Source organism: Phasianus colchicus, chromosome 1 (genome assembly GCF_987193195.1).
Source record: "Phasianus colchicus chromosome 1, bPhaCol1.hap1.1, whole genome shotgun sequence".
Taxonomy (NCBI): domain Eukaryota; kingdom Metazoa; phylum Chordata; class Aves; order Galliformes; family Phasianidae; genus Phasianus; species Phasianus colchicus.
Window position 1 is genome coordinate 14610208 of NC_143436.1, and position 17152 is coordinate 14627359.

At 40.0% G+C, this 17152-nt stretch overlaps 1 protein-coding gene across 3 annotated transcripts in view; it reads right to left on the reverse strand.

The window, feature by feature from the left end:
- Positions 1 to 17152, reverse strand: part of SRPK2 (SRSF protein kinase 2) — a 134691-nt gene that overhangs the window by 116824 nt on the left and 715 nt on the right. The gene's annotated exons all lie outside the window — the stretch shown is intronic.

Consider the following 17152-nt stretch of genomic DNA (forward strand, 5'->3'; position numbering starts at 1 on the left):
GTATCAATTACATTTTAATCAAAGATTTGCAATGCTGTTTTCAAACTGTATGGTAGCAGTTATTTTAGTATTCTTGGAAATAGAACAAGCATGCAGAAACAAATTTGAACAATTATTTTCAACCAGTAGTTTGCTTTTAAATTCACTTTTCTTCTAGTAAACAATTTTTTATTTTTATTTTCTCCTAAACAATTGCCAGCCTTACCCTGTGGTGCAGCAGGCCCAGCACTGCCAGTGGCTCTAGGGGAGGGCTTGTCCTGCTCTGCTCTGTGCTGTGCAGCCTCACCTCCTGCACTGGGTGGAGTGTGGGTGCCACAGCTTCAGAGAGACATAAAGCTATTAGGCAGCATCAGTAGGGATATGAAGATGGGGAAGGGTCTGAGGGCAAGGTGAGGAGGGCTGAGGGCCTCGGTTTGTTGCTGGCAGCCAAGAAGAACAAAAAAAATCCCTGCGAGTCCCTCACTAATGGAAAACCAGGGCAAGCCCAGCTCTTTTAATTCCCACCTGGCTTGCCCAGCTGCTGAGGGGAAGGCACATGCTGACCAACCAGGCTGAACTTGGAGGCAGTGCCCACAAGCAGCGCCTTCCCAGCTAGCATGTCACAAACACTGGGATAGCTGCAGGAGAAGCTCAGATCTTCACACAGATGCCACTGACTTCAGCAAGAAAGGGTCAGCATTGCAGTACATAAAGCCTAAGAGAAAAGAACAGCTGCATTTATTGAGGGGGCCCAGTGAAGAACAGGAGACACTAAAAGTATTAAGATATGAGTTAGTGGGCGTAGGAAGAGAATTGCAAGTACTTGGGATTTGTAATGGCAAGTAGAGAGGTGTAACTACAGCAAATGCAAGAAAGAGCCAAGGTTACTACAGCGCCAAGAAATCTGTCATATGGGATTACATAAACATAAAATCAAAATTTTTCATACATCTCTTTAATCTGTGCAGCACTCTGAGATGTGTAATAGTGCTTAATTATTTACTTTGCATTCTTCTTTTATCTCTCCTTAATCAAACTGGTGTCATTATAGCACATCTTATATGCTATATATTTACATAGAAATGTAAGGAATAGACTGGTATTGTAACCATACTTATTGTAAATCTTAGAAAAATGCTACTGATGTCATCATCAGGAAAGAAAAGATAATTCTTTTATTTTTTTTTCCCAACCTTGAAATACACTATATGTTCTCTATGATATTTCTAAGATCTCTCTTTCCTGGCATAGATTTACCACTTCAGAATACAGTGAGAATTTCCATAACAAAGAAAGACCAGACCTTGCAAGCACTGTCAAAGCCTTTTCAAGGATTTCAGCTAAAATTTCTATTCAATATGCAATGTTACATAGTTTTGTCCACTTAAATATTAAAAAAGCTTCTTCAGTGAGCACAAGCATAAGGGTTCTTTTAGGAAGAAGTGACAGCTTTCTAATGAAATGCTGAATAAACATTTAAACAAATAAAGCCAAAAGCTCTCTGCAGACCACCAACATTGCAGACACTGCTTTAAGAAGATTCAACCTGAAGAGACCTCTACAAAGAGAAGTAGCAAATGAGAAGTTTCTTGTTATCTAATACTGCTGTTCTCAGCACTGAGATCATTTAACAAAATGCTCAGAAAACAGTTAAAGGCTATACAGACTTTCTGTAAAAAACAAAGTATTTGAATTTTAAATCAAAGCCAATTCCCTTAACATTTTGCAAACAGACAGAAAGAGCTGCTTTCTCCAAACGCACTGCTGTCACAGTAGGAAAGCTACTTGCAAGCATCCCCTCAGATGTGCAGATCTAAGCTCCATCGTTTGAATTCCAAAGTCATCCATTTTTGTGGAAAAAGATACAAAATGTGATTTAATCGAGACATCACTAGATTAGCACTAAATTTGTGCCTTGTCACTTCCTGGCTGCTGCTAATAAGCCTGGAAATCACCTGAGCAACAGGAAGGTCCAGAGCACAGCAGCAGTTTTATGAATTCAGTATATTTGCATTGAAGTTATCTGAACAAAGAGCAATGGTTACTCCTCTCTACAGAGCACACAAAGTAAGCCAGTGTAGCCCAGTAAACGTGGTGCTGCCTTTGCTTCTAACTGGCCATGGGCTTTGTGGTCAGGTTCTAACACAGGCACTGGGATTTACCAAGCTTTGCCTCACTTGTCTCAGCCTGCCTGGAGATTTGTTTTTAGTATTTAACAGCAACAGTCTACTGATCAAATGATCAAATGACTACCACTTGCTAAACACAGCTGTAGCTTAGCTTTGTATAACTATTTGTTGCAACAAGTATTGCGTGTATATGTAACTAACACAGCAATAAATATTAGTTATTCTGTGTTAAATGAACTACTTAATATGCTGGAATAAAAAGCAGCGTAAAGCAGTAAAGATGTGAAAAAGTACAGAGTCACAGAACAGTCACAGGGTGATACAGACACCCAGAGCTACCGACAGCTCACCTGTGGTCAGTAACAGGTCCAAGGACTGCAGCCCAGGAGCTGGGTAAAAGGATAACAAAGAAAACACCACACACCACTATACAAAAATCCTCATGCATTAACTTAGATTGTCATATGGATTAACAGGACAGCAAAGAAAGTAAAGAAAGAACCAATTGTGGAATGCACTGCCAAACACATGAATACAATCAAGGCAGTTTTCAGAGTCAAGAGGAACAAACTGCCAGCATCCTGATGATCCTGGCTCTGCAAACAGTGACCATTTCTTCTGTTCTTAACAAAACCTTGAACATAACAGGCTCAAGCATCTTATTTGAAACCGAGATGCAACAACGCAGCGAGAAGAGATTCTCAAAGTCAGGAGAAGAGATAAAGATGGATGCACGAGTGCCTCTTTTCTCTGCAAAGACACAGGTCCAAGCTTCATTTCTACAATGCTGCAGCAATCAGTGGGTGAAGTCCACACTACCAGTATGGGAGATGAGCAAGGAAGAACTTCAGGCTGAGAAAGAACACAGCTGGCATATGGAAACCCTAGCTGGATCCCATCTCTCATAGTCTCCATAAAGAAAAGTTCATTTATTGTCCTCTAAATAAAAGGTTAAACAGTGTATTGCTAGGGAAGGGAATAGCTTTTTTCTTTTAATATATGTACACATACATGTGTATACTGACTGTATATGTCACTGGGACATGTCACCATTCACACTGCTTTTATTTTTGGTATAAATTTATTTTCAGCAAATCCAAGCTTTGCTGGTCTACATCATTGCTGATAAAAAAAAACAGAAATTAATATCTGGAAATATGATGAAGGTGATTTTAATTCCTGATTAAGTTTTAATTCCACTCAATCTACAATAATTCAGTTTGAAGGGAGCCATCTTAAACAGAAACAAGCAATTTGCTCCCTTATACTTGCCTACAACACTGCCATGCTTTGAGAAGTACAACTCAGGAAGCCAACCCACAAAGAAAGGCAATATTATTCGGCCAAAAAAAAAAAAAAGAAGAAGAGGGAGGATCAACTTTTTTACAGTTACTGAATTGCCAACCTCATTCCTGCTATTGGACTGTTACCTTCAAAGAGGGGTGAGAGACTGAGTTAAAAGTATGTATAAAAATCCTCAAATGAAGTTGCTTATGTAGAGGCAATATTTTGTTTCAATATACATACATACACGCTATTTATTATCTACACCAATCACCTACAAAATATGAAATATACCATTTGTTTTTATTAAGGTCATTTTTCTCAAAATGAAAATGTTGGCAAAGTCAATTCCATATTACCAACTGTGGGAAAAAATTAAGGATACAAACACCGAGAAACAATCAAACCTTTTTACCATTATGTGATGTTATATTCAAACGCATGTCTTATTGCTGATGTAAAATTCACGGCACCAAACTGAAATATTGCTGCAGAACAAGGTCGGAATAGGAACTTTGGGAAGCTGCCTCTCAGAACCAGCTATGAGCTCAGCTTCTTGCTCCGCAGCAATCACTGCAAAATCAAACACGCCAGTTCCCAGTGCTCCACCATGCAGAGTTCATACTAATTTAAGCCAGCTTCAGTTCAAGTTAATATCTCAGGCTGTGAACTCTAATAAGGAAAAAGCTGGCACAAATTCAGTTCCACTGCCCTTGGATAGAACTATGTCTTAAAAACACTCTGAATAAATAAACAAGTCAGGCAACTTCTCCACATTTTCTCCACTACATTCTGATACTATGAGTGAAATATCAGGCATACTATCTGTTTCGGTTCTGCTTTTTTAACTATTTGCTAATTCTTGCAAGAAGTAGGCTCTAATCACTCAAACATTAACATACTTCAAATGTTTGGTTTGCTGTGGTGTAATGAATTCAGTTACAATATCAGAAGGTGCTTAATTTACATGCTTTCTATGATCAGACCACCATGCTAGCATTTAGCAAGCCGTCCCAAAAAAAAAGAGAACTAACAAACACCTTATGGTAAATTGGAACACGTAGGAACTATTACAAATGTAAGGCACCGTTTGGCTGTTTTTTGTTCTGTTTTGTTTTTAACCTTTTCTTAAACTACGCTAAATTCACTACCTCAACACACTCACTCTCCTATTTTGTTATTTAAGTTGCAAGTGCTGAGGTGCTTTATCACTGCACTCTCCAGTTGCTTCAGGACTCCAAAGCAACAGATTCTGCATGCAGCTGTTTCCAGCACTCATTTTCATGTTTTGGTTCATTTTTGGCTCTCCTGCAACTGCAGTAGCTCAGGCACACATCTCTGGACTTCCAGCTGATCTGAGGTCAGAGAAGCTGGCAGCAGACACAGACTATTCCACACACAAACGCCAGAATGAATCAGAAGGTTCAAGACTGCCTTGCAAGGGAAGTCTGCATCTGGGGATTGAGACATTGAAACAGCAGCAAAAGAGAAGTAGCAGAGCCCACAGGCCAGCTATGGGACTGCTGGCCGTGCATTGGCATGGACTAGCATGAAGAGAAAACACTCCTAATTTACCAGAATGAACGACAGATCAAAATTACCAACTGTTCCATCACATTCACCCAGTAGTGTCAACTCATACTGAGTGTCTAGCTTGACACCTTCAGCTAAATGGCTAGGCATCTCAAAACTAGGCCGACCACATCTGGTGCCCCGATACTGTCCTGTACTCTCCTACAGAACACACTGAGAAAGAATGAACTTCCCATGAAAGAATATTTAAAATAAATCAAAATGAAAACAAAGCATTCGCTTGAGTCAAATATCAATAAAAACAAATGCAGTCCACTGATCTTGTCCAATTCTACTGTCCAAATCACATTCCCTTCTAATCACCAGCGGTCTACGATGTGAATTCTGTGTATCAGGCCTAATGTAGAAAAAACTATGACAAAAAGACAGAAAAGTCTTAAAGTTCAATATTTCCCCCTCAATACACATATTGACCTGTAATTTATTGCAATGCTCTTTTCAACTGCGGCTATACTAAAAGCAGGCTTTTCAGCAGCCTAGCGAAGCAAGGTTTGAGACACAGATGCCCCAGAGAAGGGCAGGGGGAGGGAGTCTGGTGTACTTCTCATTTATCTTGAGATCTTCACCCCTCAGATAAACATTCTCATTATACACAACAGGCATTTCTGGTCTCAAAAATAAGCATTAAAGAACACAGTTATTCTATTTTTCAATACTAGTAAAAGGAAAAATAACTTGATTTCCTGCAATGTGTCTCACGTAGAATATGAAGGAATTTTGCTACTTTTACTTCAACATTCTAAGATAAACTCATCAACCCTCAAAAGCTGTTTTTAGACAATTGAGGGAAATCGCGTCTACTAAATATATTAGCTTTTACCTACTTCATAGGTGCTGGATTTACTGAACAGCAACACAACTCGGAATAGCAGTGAAAATGCAATACTTAAAAGTAATCATTCCATATAAATATCAGAGTAGTTATCGAACAAGTATCTGGTGAATTAAAAATTTGGCAGCCTCACATCTTAAGTCAACTTGATATTCACACAGTGTTTTCACATCCAGCTTTGCTTAGAGCCTTGACCGTGACTTAAGTCCCTGTTCCCAGGACTGCCAGTCCCTCATTAAAAAGTGACTCCATAAAACACACAATGCTGGAAGCACCTACCAGAACTGCTGTGTTATCCTCAAGACTGTTGAGACAGTGTGTGATTTACAAGCTGAAACAGAGCAAGCATTTCTGTGAAACACCAAGTATATGAGAATCTCTAATTTACATTAGAAAAATAGAAGCAAAGCTCTTAATCAAATTCTAGTTGAATGTTATTAAAGTCCAGGATCAGCATTGTGAGATGCAGAAACCAACCTGTGCTGAAACACTGCGCTGCTAATATACAAGACACGTAGCCCCAAGCAACAGGACGTAAAGAGGTAAAATGATTTTGGATACTCCTATCTGCAAAGATCATTCTTATTCTTTTGACCTAGATCTCATAATAGTATCACAAAGCTGCTGCTCCCTTTCAAGTTTCCCTGACACTTCTAAGATTTTTAAACCATTCCCATCTGGGAAGAGATTCTTGGATCTGTCATACTGTGCCATGTGGCACCACAAAAGGGAACCTGAAAGAAGAGTAAGTTTCTGATTCCCTCAGGACTCCCTGTTTCATAAAATGATGAATTACAACTGCTATGCTAAAAAGAAAAAACAGACTTTAATCTGAATACATTCAGTCGGACCAAATCATTACCTTCATTTTGCAACTCAGAGTTACACAGCCACAACCAGGCAGCAAAGTGATGCCCAAGTATTAGAAAACCTCAAGAGCAAAGCCTCCGTTTTAATCACTTGTCCTCTACCTCCATCAGTCTTTTGCTCTCGATTATTCAGGAGAGATGTAAAGCTATTGTCCTTCCCAGAGCTCAAAGCCCAGCACAGCCTGTAATCCCGTGACTGACACTTGCACAAAGCAGGTTGAAATAACAAGATTGAAATTCATCAGGCATCTTAACTCCTGTTTCGCAGGCGAGTGAATTACTGAGCCACTGTGTAACCATGAGAACCCGAGCTTTAAAACAGAGCTGTTCACAGCAACAGAGGCAAACACTTATACTGACAATCTGAAGCCCCAGCCTCACCTCGGCATCACACTCAGACCTGCAGATGGCATCGAAGTCTATGGGAAAAGGAGCATTTCCAGCACTCCCATTCCTTCATCACGTTGTACTTCTTGGCTAATGCCTGCAGCCCCTTCTTCTTTACCCCAGATTACTGGGGTTCACAAATGTTCTTTTCAAATATATATTCTACTCATTCAGTGAAGAATACGAGTCAGTAGTTAACTTCAGTTTCCCAGCTTCTCCCTGCTTATGGAAACAGCACATTAGATAACTCCAGACTTTTTGCATCTGGACTTATAGATACTGATCACAGGTGCTGTCAGATATTGCAAGTGGAGGCATCCTGAGGAGGTCTTACAAATCAAAGAGCTGCCACACTAATTCAAATCAAATGTCCACACAGGCCAGTATCATACCAGTAGGTGCCAGAAACATAATCAAAGATAAGTAAAGAAACAGCTCTAAATTAGAAAAAACTTCCATGTCTGCTTCAGCAAACACCTGCTGGGAAAGTCAGACTGCACCTCCACTACAATATATCTAAGAACTACTGACAGTTCTACAATTCTATCCTTCTTAAACTCATTACAGCTTGGCCCCTACGGTATATGGCAAAGAGACATTCTGCTGTTCATACTGCATTAAAAAAAAAAATCTTTGCATGAAAGTCACTCTCCAGATATCACTGTTTTGTAACAAAAAGTGACAAGCTATTTGTTATCCACTTTCTATACCAGTTATAGCTTTTCAGGCACAGCCACAGAACATCCCTTAACCATCTTTATGCATCTCAAAAACATCAGTCATAAGTGAAGCTGTCCAATCCCCTCGATTACCTTTGCTGTCTCTACCTTTCAGCAATTTCATGTTCTACTGCATCATTCTGGAGATGGTAAGATGAGAACCACGTGACATAAACATAAATATCAAGAACTATTTAAACAGTCATATAAATTGTTTAAAATTATTTATAATTAGCTCTCAAAAATAAAAATAGTTGTGCAAGAAAAGAAGTTGTGCAAATCTCTTCTACTCAGGGATTTTCTTACTTTGCATATTTAAATGGTTCCTAAATGCCTCCACCACTTTACACTTTCATTGTTTTTAAATTAGCCTCTCTTACATTAGTGCTTTTCAACAGTTATATCTGGAACCAGACATTTTGCTCTATTAAACTTTCCCTTGCACAGTTGGTCAGAAAGATCCCTAACACAATACTTCTTCCAAGTAGTCATGGAATTTCAATCCACAAAGAACAACCTTTTGAGGCAGCTCATGCTTAGTGTGTTTCACTCTGCTCAAGATACAGCTCACTTCTACTTCAGTACTCTGCCACTGCTGCAAAGCGCGCTCCCTACAACATCACTTCCTGCTCATCACAGCTCCAAGGCGGTGTATCACTAGCCCCTTTTCAAACAGAAATACAAGTTCATTTGTGTTACTGTGTAATAGTTCCTTTTATTTGTCTTGTTTAAATATAGTTGTCTTGCTGTGTACCTCCCTAACCTACCCCTCAGCTGCACCTAACTGGCATTCTTTCAATTACTTTCTAAGTGAATCATAACGCCTCGTTTTCTTCAGGGATTTTCTGCAGGATACCCGATCTCAAAGTACCCAAAGGCAGTAAGCAACCACTGGCCACTCCTGAGAGTGAAATAAGAGAGAAATAAAACTTGCTGTCTTAATGTAGTTCCAGAGCTCCCTGTTGTTCAACAGCACAAACCCAGTCTGCTTCATTGCCCGCAGCTCAGCAGGACAAACCCTGGCTGCAGCCTGAGCTTCTGAGGCTGCCTAAAAGGAATTCAGAATTTCACACCTGAATCTTTCACAAACAGTTCAGGCAGGGAAGTCATAGAATCATAAAGTGGCCTGGGTTGAAAAGGACCACAATGATCATCTCGTTTCAACACCCCTGCTATGTGCAGGGTTGCCAACCACCAGACCAGGCTGCCCAGAGCCACATCCAGCCTGGCCTTGAATGCCTCCAGGGATGGGGCATCCACAGCCTCCCTGGGCAACCTGTTCCAGTGTGTCACCACCCTCTGAGTGAAAAACTTCCTCCTAATATCTAACCTAAACCTTCCCTGTCTCAGTTCAAAACCATTCCCCCTTGTCCTACCACTATCCAGTCCTGAACCAGAAGTAGCTCTGTAGAGCAAATAGCTGCTTCTTGCTTATGCAGGCTAGAGGAGGAAGAAGGCATCCTGTTCTGCTGACTGCATGCACTGCCCTGCAGACACAGCTCAGTTATGCATTTCCTCTTCTCACCACAATCTCCAAGGCAGCCGGTCACAGGGGCACCACAGCCAAACATCTGCAAACTCAATGCAGCTACCTAGGAAACTCATCTCTTATTACTTCATACAAACCAATGCAGGTGTTCCAGACTGAATAATATCACATATTGGTGACAACAGTAGGAGGTCAGCAAGTAGGGGAACAACAATCAAGTAGAGAAATAACTGGGGAGAAGGGGGAGAGAAAATAGAAGAAAAAGATCAATGAAGAAAGAAAACAAACACATCCCCAGAGAAAATTTTACTTAGAACCATGAATACAAGAACAGTATCATTATAGAACAGTTTCAAAATTAGTAACAACTGAATTTAATACCAGAATTTAAGATAGAGATACTGTACCTGAACAGCTCTGACCTCTATCTCAGCAAAAAGCAACAGAAATATTAAACGTTTTTCCTCAGGGATAGGAAAATATAATTGACATTTAATTATGGAATTCTCACTTCCATTTTCAAAAACTGCAAACAAAACATTGACAATAGCTGAAGGCAATTGAAGCCCTTGATTCTTTTAGCCTCCTACATTTGAATTATTGATTTGGAATCGACTAACTTTAGAATTGAGGAAAAATAGTAAGGCACCAACGCTACCAAGAAACATTGTCTCACAGGAGTCAGTTGTGTGGTTTGTCTTTAACCAACAAATCCAAGATAACATTCCTTAAGCATTAACACCAAGAGACACCCCAGAATATGACTTCATTACAGAGGACGCCAAACAGAAGTTAAAAATATGCCAGCTGATTTGCTGGACAGAACTAACACACAGTATTTAAACTTACACCGTTTTTATCACAGGACTGCCAAATACCCAGGCTAACTTTAAAATGGTACACAATTAACTCAAAAATGTTACTACGTTGACAGAGGTTCTCCTTGAAAAAATGGTCAAGTAAATTTCAAAACTTACTCAAAATGTCTTCTGTTAAATACAAAACTTTTTCCTATGGTTAACTTCCTCTTCAGATATAGATTGCTGCAATTACCCTCCCTCATGTGTGCTTTATTACAGTATGTTTATCTTTCCAGCCAGTTCTCCACATACATAATCAGGAAACCATCCAAACAATAGTTTCTAACAACGGAGCTCATCCTAAAGGATGTGTTACTGATGTACAGAAGGAGGCACAAGAGGAAGAATACTACCTGACCGCTCTGCTTACAACACGAGCTGAATTAAAAGGGAGAAATAAGAAGGCAAAGATGAGAGTCATAAGGACAAAAAAGTACAGACGGAAAAAACAGAAAGTGGGAATTATTACTAAATATATTATATATATTCCTAAATATAGGAAAGCCAGAGCTATTTTAAAGATACGAACACTGCAAAGTGTAAAGACAATTTTTTGCTTCAAGTCTTTTTTTCCCTTTTTTTAACTGCCTAACAAAAAAAGGGCCCCAGTACGAAATCCCCCACAGTGAAACAGGATCGGTTATTGCTTATTATAACGCAGACTATATTATGAAGGTATGAGTTGGACAGAATTACAACTGTACCCATTAAGAAAATGAAGGGATTATGAATCCATCTGCTATAGATCTATGTTCTCATTATTAACCATCCTATCCCTTTCTTCTTTCTGTACAGGACTGAGATCACTCATCTGCTTTCATTAGATACTGGCATAACTTGGGGTACTATCTTTCTGAATCTTTCCTACACCTCTTTAAAAGCAACTAAAAATGAACACGGCCTTCTCTGACAGTCTTCAGCAAACCATTCCAAGACCAAAAACAAACAAACAAAAAATACGTGGCCCCCTGTTGATACAATTCTTAAATCCTGAATCCAAATTATCATCTTGGTTTTTTATATCACACCATCCAGGACAGAAAGCTACCACCCTGAGAACCACACAGAGCCAAAACCAATTTTCACTGACCAGCCCTCTTCAGATGCATTTCTCTCAATACAGCTCAACACGTTGGGATGTAAAAGACTGTCTCAAACTCGTGCTAGAAGTGAATGCACTGAAGATTTTTCAGGAACTTACAGCTATATGCATTGCTTAAGAAAAGCATAAAATCATATTTCAGATCCCTTCCATGGGGGATGACACCTCTATCAGTAGAGGGGATTCACTGTTTTATTTCTGAATTTGAGAAAGCTTTAAAGCACTACAAAAAATGTGAGGTATGACACAGAAGTGATCTTCAAGGGAAAAGCTTCCTTGTGAGAGCTTTTCTGGGGCAGGCCTGTGTCAACAAGCACAAAGGGCCACCTGCCAGTATGTTTTAAGTCACCATTTACACTCACAGCCCCTGAACACGTTACAAATGAGAGGTAGATACAAGACTGCCTCCAACTCCAAGAACATACAGTCAATCTCATACAGGAATCCTCAGAGGCATACAGGGAGCCTTGGGTCAGCTAACAGAACCCATCCAGCAAACAAACCTACATGCACGGAAGCTATCTGATGGATGATACTCTTAAGAGAAATAACTTAGTTGTCACAGCCATGATTTTATCCAAGCATAACATTTGAGGAAGCATTAAAACTTTTCTAACTTCCTGACACCAACTACCCAGTCTTCCTCATCCATATCTTGACCCAGGCTTCCTTCAAAGAAGGACTAAAATAGTTTTAAGGTTCTATATACGTTATTCTGTACACGTGTTTGTGCATATATACAAATTCCATATCAGATTATTTTAAGATCTAGTAGTATTTTCTAGTAATATATTCACTTTCAAGGGAAGCAGGAAAAGGTAGCTAGGTAAGTTTTACAGCTCATTGTCGTCCTCTTAGGCAATCACAACCAGAGACCAAAGAAAAACAGTTTTCAATAGATTTACTCTTACATAGATTTACTCTTTTACTGCAGACCTTATGAAAGCAAATAGACCAGCATGCAGTGAATACACTCCAAGCTCAGGAACGGTTACAAGCAGCATACGCAGTTTGCACTTCTGCCCCAAGGTTCATTAGTTAAGACCACTTCTAGCTTGCTCTCTGAAAACGCAGTACTGAAGATAGCAACCCTTGAAAAACATTAATAAAATTTAGAACAAAAATCAGCTTTAAATACAAAATCCTTAAGAATAAATTAATAATGCAAACGTCATGTCTGCTCCTCAGCAGGACCAGCACTTCTCCTCTATGAGGAAACTGAGATCATTTGATCTGATGCAATGATTTCATTTAGCATTTTCACTGTTTCACATTTCTACTTTAATGGAATATTGCTAGACACATATGATTCTACTATACTTCCTATTGCAGAAAATGCCTAAGAGTGAATACTAACTTTAACTGAGAAACATCATGCTGTACGACAGCAGCAAAAGAGCTGCATATCTAGCACACCTGTGAGAACAGATTTCTTACCAAGTTTTACTTTTGTCCTATGTCAAGATAATCTATGGCCACCGAAAGGAGCATTTTCTGCATCCTTCAGCCATTTTTCCCCTTCCCACACAATAAATTGTTAAAATGGCCAAACAGGATATTTAGGACACCATCAAGAAGCCAAGCAATAGGAATGAATTCTTACACATCAACATGAACATGAAAGAATTTAAGTTATCCAAAACTAAACACTGCACCATATTATTTTTGTCAAACCAAATTAAATTTATGATACAATCTGACATTCTCATTCATTCAATAAAAATTGCCACATATATCCTCAAACCTTAGTTTAAAAATAGAAGCCAATAACTTCCAGGCTGTATTCATCTTAATAACAAAAGGAAGACTTTCTATTTCAAAACCCACATCCAGGACTTGCCCATAAAATTTATTACCATCCTACTCTATAGTTACAGTAAGTATTAAACAAAACAAAAATGAGCTGCAGAAGGAGTGGCCCTGTCCTTTGTTATGAAATTACACCCTAACCACTCATCTCAATACAATCCAAAACAGAAAACGCAGTCATTTTCCTTTCCCAACTAAGGCACTCTTGTTTAAGAGGTTTGTGCTGAGCTACACTCTTTTTATTCAACAGAAATGTATATTCATCAAATGCAATTATTATAAATGAGATTAATGTCTCAGTTTCTACATTCATTGCTTAACCAAAAAAGCACGAATCTCGACATCTGTAAGATAATGAATGTGCTGAGGCTTGTATTACAATAACTACTTTTTGTGCACAACTCTGCAAATGGATCTTTTGAGCATATGAGAAACTCTGGAGTCACTTCCATTTCAGAAATCAGATTTATTAGAGATGTGTGATGTTTTCTGTGTACATTACACCAGGAGTTCAAAAATGAATGAATATATCTAGTCTAGTAATACACATGTGCTACTTCACATCAAAACCTACTTTAGATTCCATTGGATTTCACAAAAAGTCTGGTATCTGTTCTATTATCACATTACAAAGGTGAACATTAGACTGACTCAGCTACTCATGTTCAAACACATCACATCTTAAGTTTCTATAATCAATCTATGAAATTATTCTATAAAAAAATTGTTAGTATCATAGCTAGATGACTAAAATCATAACTAAAATCAACTTCATTTCTTTCTGCCAGATCTTTCTGAATGCTACTCCCTTTAAAAAAGTACAGCATTAAATACCCGAAGCCTACATATGTTAAGTGGACAAGTAACGATGACCGACCGACAGCTGCAGCCCTGTGGTACAGGTAGCTTAATGAAATCTTATGAAAATTTGATAGAAACAGGAAGGTTAAATTCCAATTAAAGTATTTTTAGCAAGAAGGCAAAAGGTTATAAAGAAAGGAAACAAGAGCTGCAATCCTATCAACTTGACGTTTTGAATAAACCCCTAAAACCAACATTGAGCAGACATCTTAAATTTATCCACCCCAGGATAGGGTGTGTATTTAGGATACCCACAGCTTCAGACCACTGGTAGTCAAAAATGAATAAACAAATGAAACATTTCACATAACATACATATATTGAGACATGCTTCTACTCTTACAAAAAAAGCAGATGAAAACAGACAGTTTTCATAAGCTCTGCAAGTAAATAAATAATTAAAGTCACTGTAATACTGTGCAAAGGGATTCAAAAAAATACATTAGCAGTTCGTATACAGTGCATGCAAGTCCATCTATTATTATCAAAGTCAAGAGCTAGCCATTATTTTTAAATAGTAAGATATTATTCTTTTCCAGTAGTCTGGATGACTGAATGAAAAGTAAGGCCATAGAACCATAGAAAATCCCAAGATGGAAGGGAAGCTCTAAGATTGAGTCCAGCTCCAGGACCCCCAGAATTCAAACCCTAGATCTGAGAGCATCGTCCAAACGCTCCTTGAACTCCAGCAGCTCAGCGCCGTGCCCACTGCCCTGGGCAGCCCGTTCCGTGCCCACCGCCCTGTGGTGCAGACCCTTTCCCTGAGCCCTTCTCCCGCCCCTCCCCTGACGCAGCTCCATGCCGTTCCCTCGGGCCCTGTCGCTGTCACACAGAGCAGAGCTCAGCGCTGCCCTCCGCTCCCTGTGAGGAGCTGCAGCCGCCATCAGGCCTCCCCTCAGCTCCTCTGCTCTGGGCTGAGCAAACACAGGGACCTCAGCCGCTCCTCACACCTTGCCCTCAGACCCTTCCCCATCTTCATATCCCTCCTCTGGATGCTGTCTAATAGTTTTATGCCCCTCCGATGTTGTGGCACCCGCACAGCAGCCAGTGCAGGAGGTGAGGCTGCACAGCACAGAGCAGAGCAGACAAGCCCTCCCCTCGCCCGCTGGCAGTGCTGGGCCTGCTGCACCACAGGGTATCATCGGCCTTTTGGGCTGCCATGGCACACTTCTGGCTCATGCTCAACTTGCCATCAGACAGAACCCACAGATTGCTTTCCAGGGCTGCTCTCCTGCCTCCCATCCCCCAGTCAGTACACAGAGCCAGGGGTGCTCCATCCCACATGCAGAACCCAGCTCCAGCTGTTAAGCTTCAGGTGGTTGGTGATTCCTCAGGTGGTCTGTAATTTGTAATTTCTGCTACTATGCATAGTTTTAGATATAGACTTGATTCAAGACAAATTTCTCTTCATAATACAACTCATTTACCTTCTACTCTCACTTTTTCCAGTATTACAAAAGCAGTCTGGGTTCACCTCCACCAGCTCTCATCACTGACTTAGGGGTCAATACTGAGCAGTCCCAGGACTGATTACACCTTCCAAGGCAATCAAGGTCATAACAGACAAAAGACCATTTCAGCATCAAAGAGCACTGCAATTTTTTTTTCTTCTTGTGCCATCATCCTAATACCATTCAAACAAAAGCCTGCAAGTAAGTTACAATGTGATGTAGCTCCTCTTGCCAATTCTAGAGGAGGAATCCTGCAGCTCCTTTGAAGCACATTGTTACCAGCAACAATGGAAGCTGCTCTATAAAGCCCCAACCCAACAGAGGAGGGCATGCCTAAGAACTACAGTTCAAAAAACAAAAACAAAAAAAAAAGCTTTTTGGTTTGAAACGGAGTAATTCATAACTATGTAATTTGCTACTAGGAACTTGTTACAGAATTTCCACCCCCAAAACAACATTTTCATTTGCAGCTCCAATGCATTTGATGTGTATCAGATAACTGCAGCTCAAACACATCAGTACGTGCAGCAGCAGTTGGATTTAAAGCAAGGCTAAGAACTGAACAAACCTGACACTTCTGTCAGCATTTGTTTTCTCACCTTACCTTGGGATCCTAAACTATTGCACTGTATATAAGACTAGAACTCTTGCAAGACATTTCCCAAAAGCATAAAACGGAGTAGGTCTCGATAGTAGAAGAGCAGTTTGAAGAAGAAAAACATAGCAAAAAAGAAGCAACGGCTCCACTGTCTACCACAGCAAAACCACTGTTTCCCGAGGCAACTGAGCAGACTGGGACACCGCATCTGGAACTGCCGACTCAGGATGGCAGCCGGCCAGCAGCCGGCTGTGCTCCCTGACGAAGCAGCAGCCAGTTTCTTCTAACTAAAAAAGCACCAGTTCTGTGCTTACTAACATGGCTGCAAAAGCAAACTTTTGACAAACTTATTCAGCAAGACATCCCAAGGCAGCCTTGGTTTAAAAAAAAAAAAAAAAAAAGAAGAAGAAAAAAAAAAGAATGTACTAAATGCAATCATCTAACTCGAACAAAAACTAATAATCTTGTGGTTAAGACTCATCCAAAAGCTGCAAACACAATTCCAAACCTACAGTTCCTATAAAATAGGAGATATTTGTGTTTTCAAAGTAGCAAAACAAATGTACAAAATATTACAAACCAACATTCCAAAAGGTGCTGGGAAACAACAGAACCAATCCCATCACAACGTGCCTCCTGTGCACAAGGTTTACTTCCACTGCAGCAATTCCAGCTTCACACAGCTGAAAGCAAAATGCGACTTCTGCACACCACTGGACAAAAAAGCACCAGCAGAACAGGATGTAGGTGAAAGATAACCATTAGAGACCAACGATCACTGTAATGAAATTCCATCCTACAGGGGTTTTACTCATATCAAAGGGAGATAAAAAGTCTGCTCAGCATTTCTAAGAAAACAAACACCGGGATCAGAGGTAACTTATTATTTCCTTCACAGCAATAAAAAGGAAAGGCGCTCCCCTCTGAATTACGTACTGCACCACATGGCCACGTCTTTACCCCATCACACACACGTGCCCACCCATCACAGCCAGCTCCCCGTTCTGAGAGGTGTGTGAACACCAGGACCTCCATGAAACAAAAGCAAAGTCAAGAGACACGGTCGCACATATTGGGTCACCAATAGGGCCTTACTGAATAAAGTACAGTTAAAGTTAGAAATCAATTAAAGCATGCGATCCTATGCAGATACAAACCAGGGAAAAGAGCAGCAGCATCCTAGGCAGTGG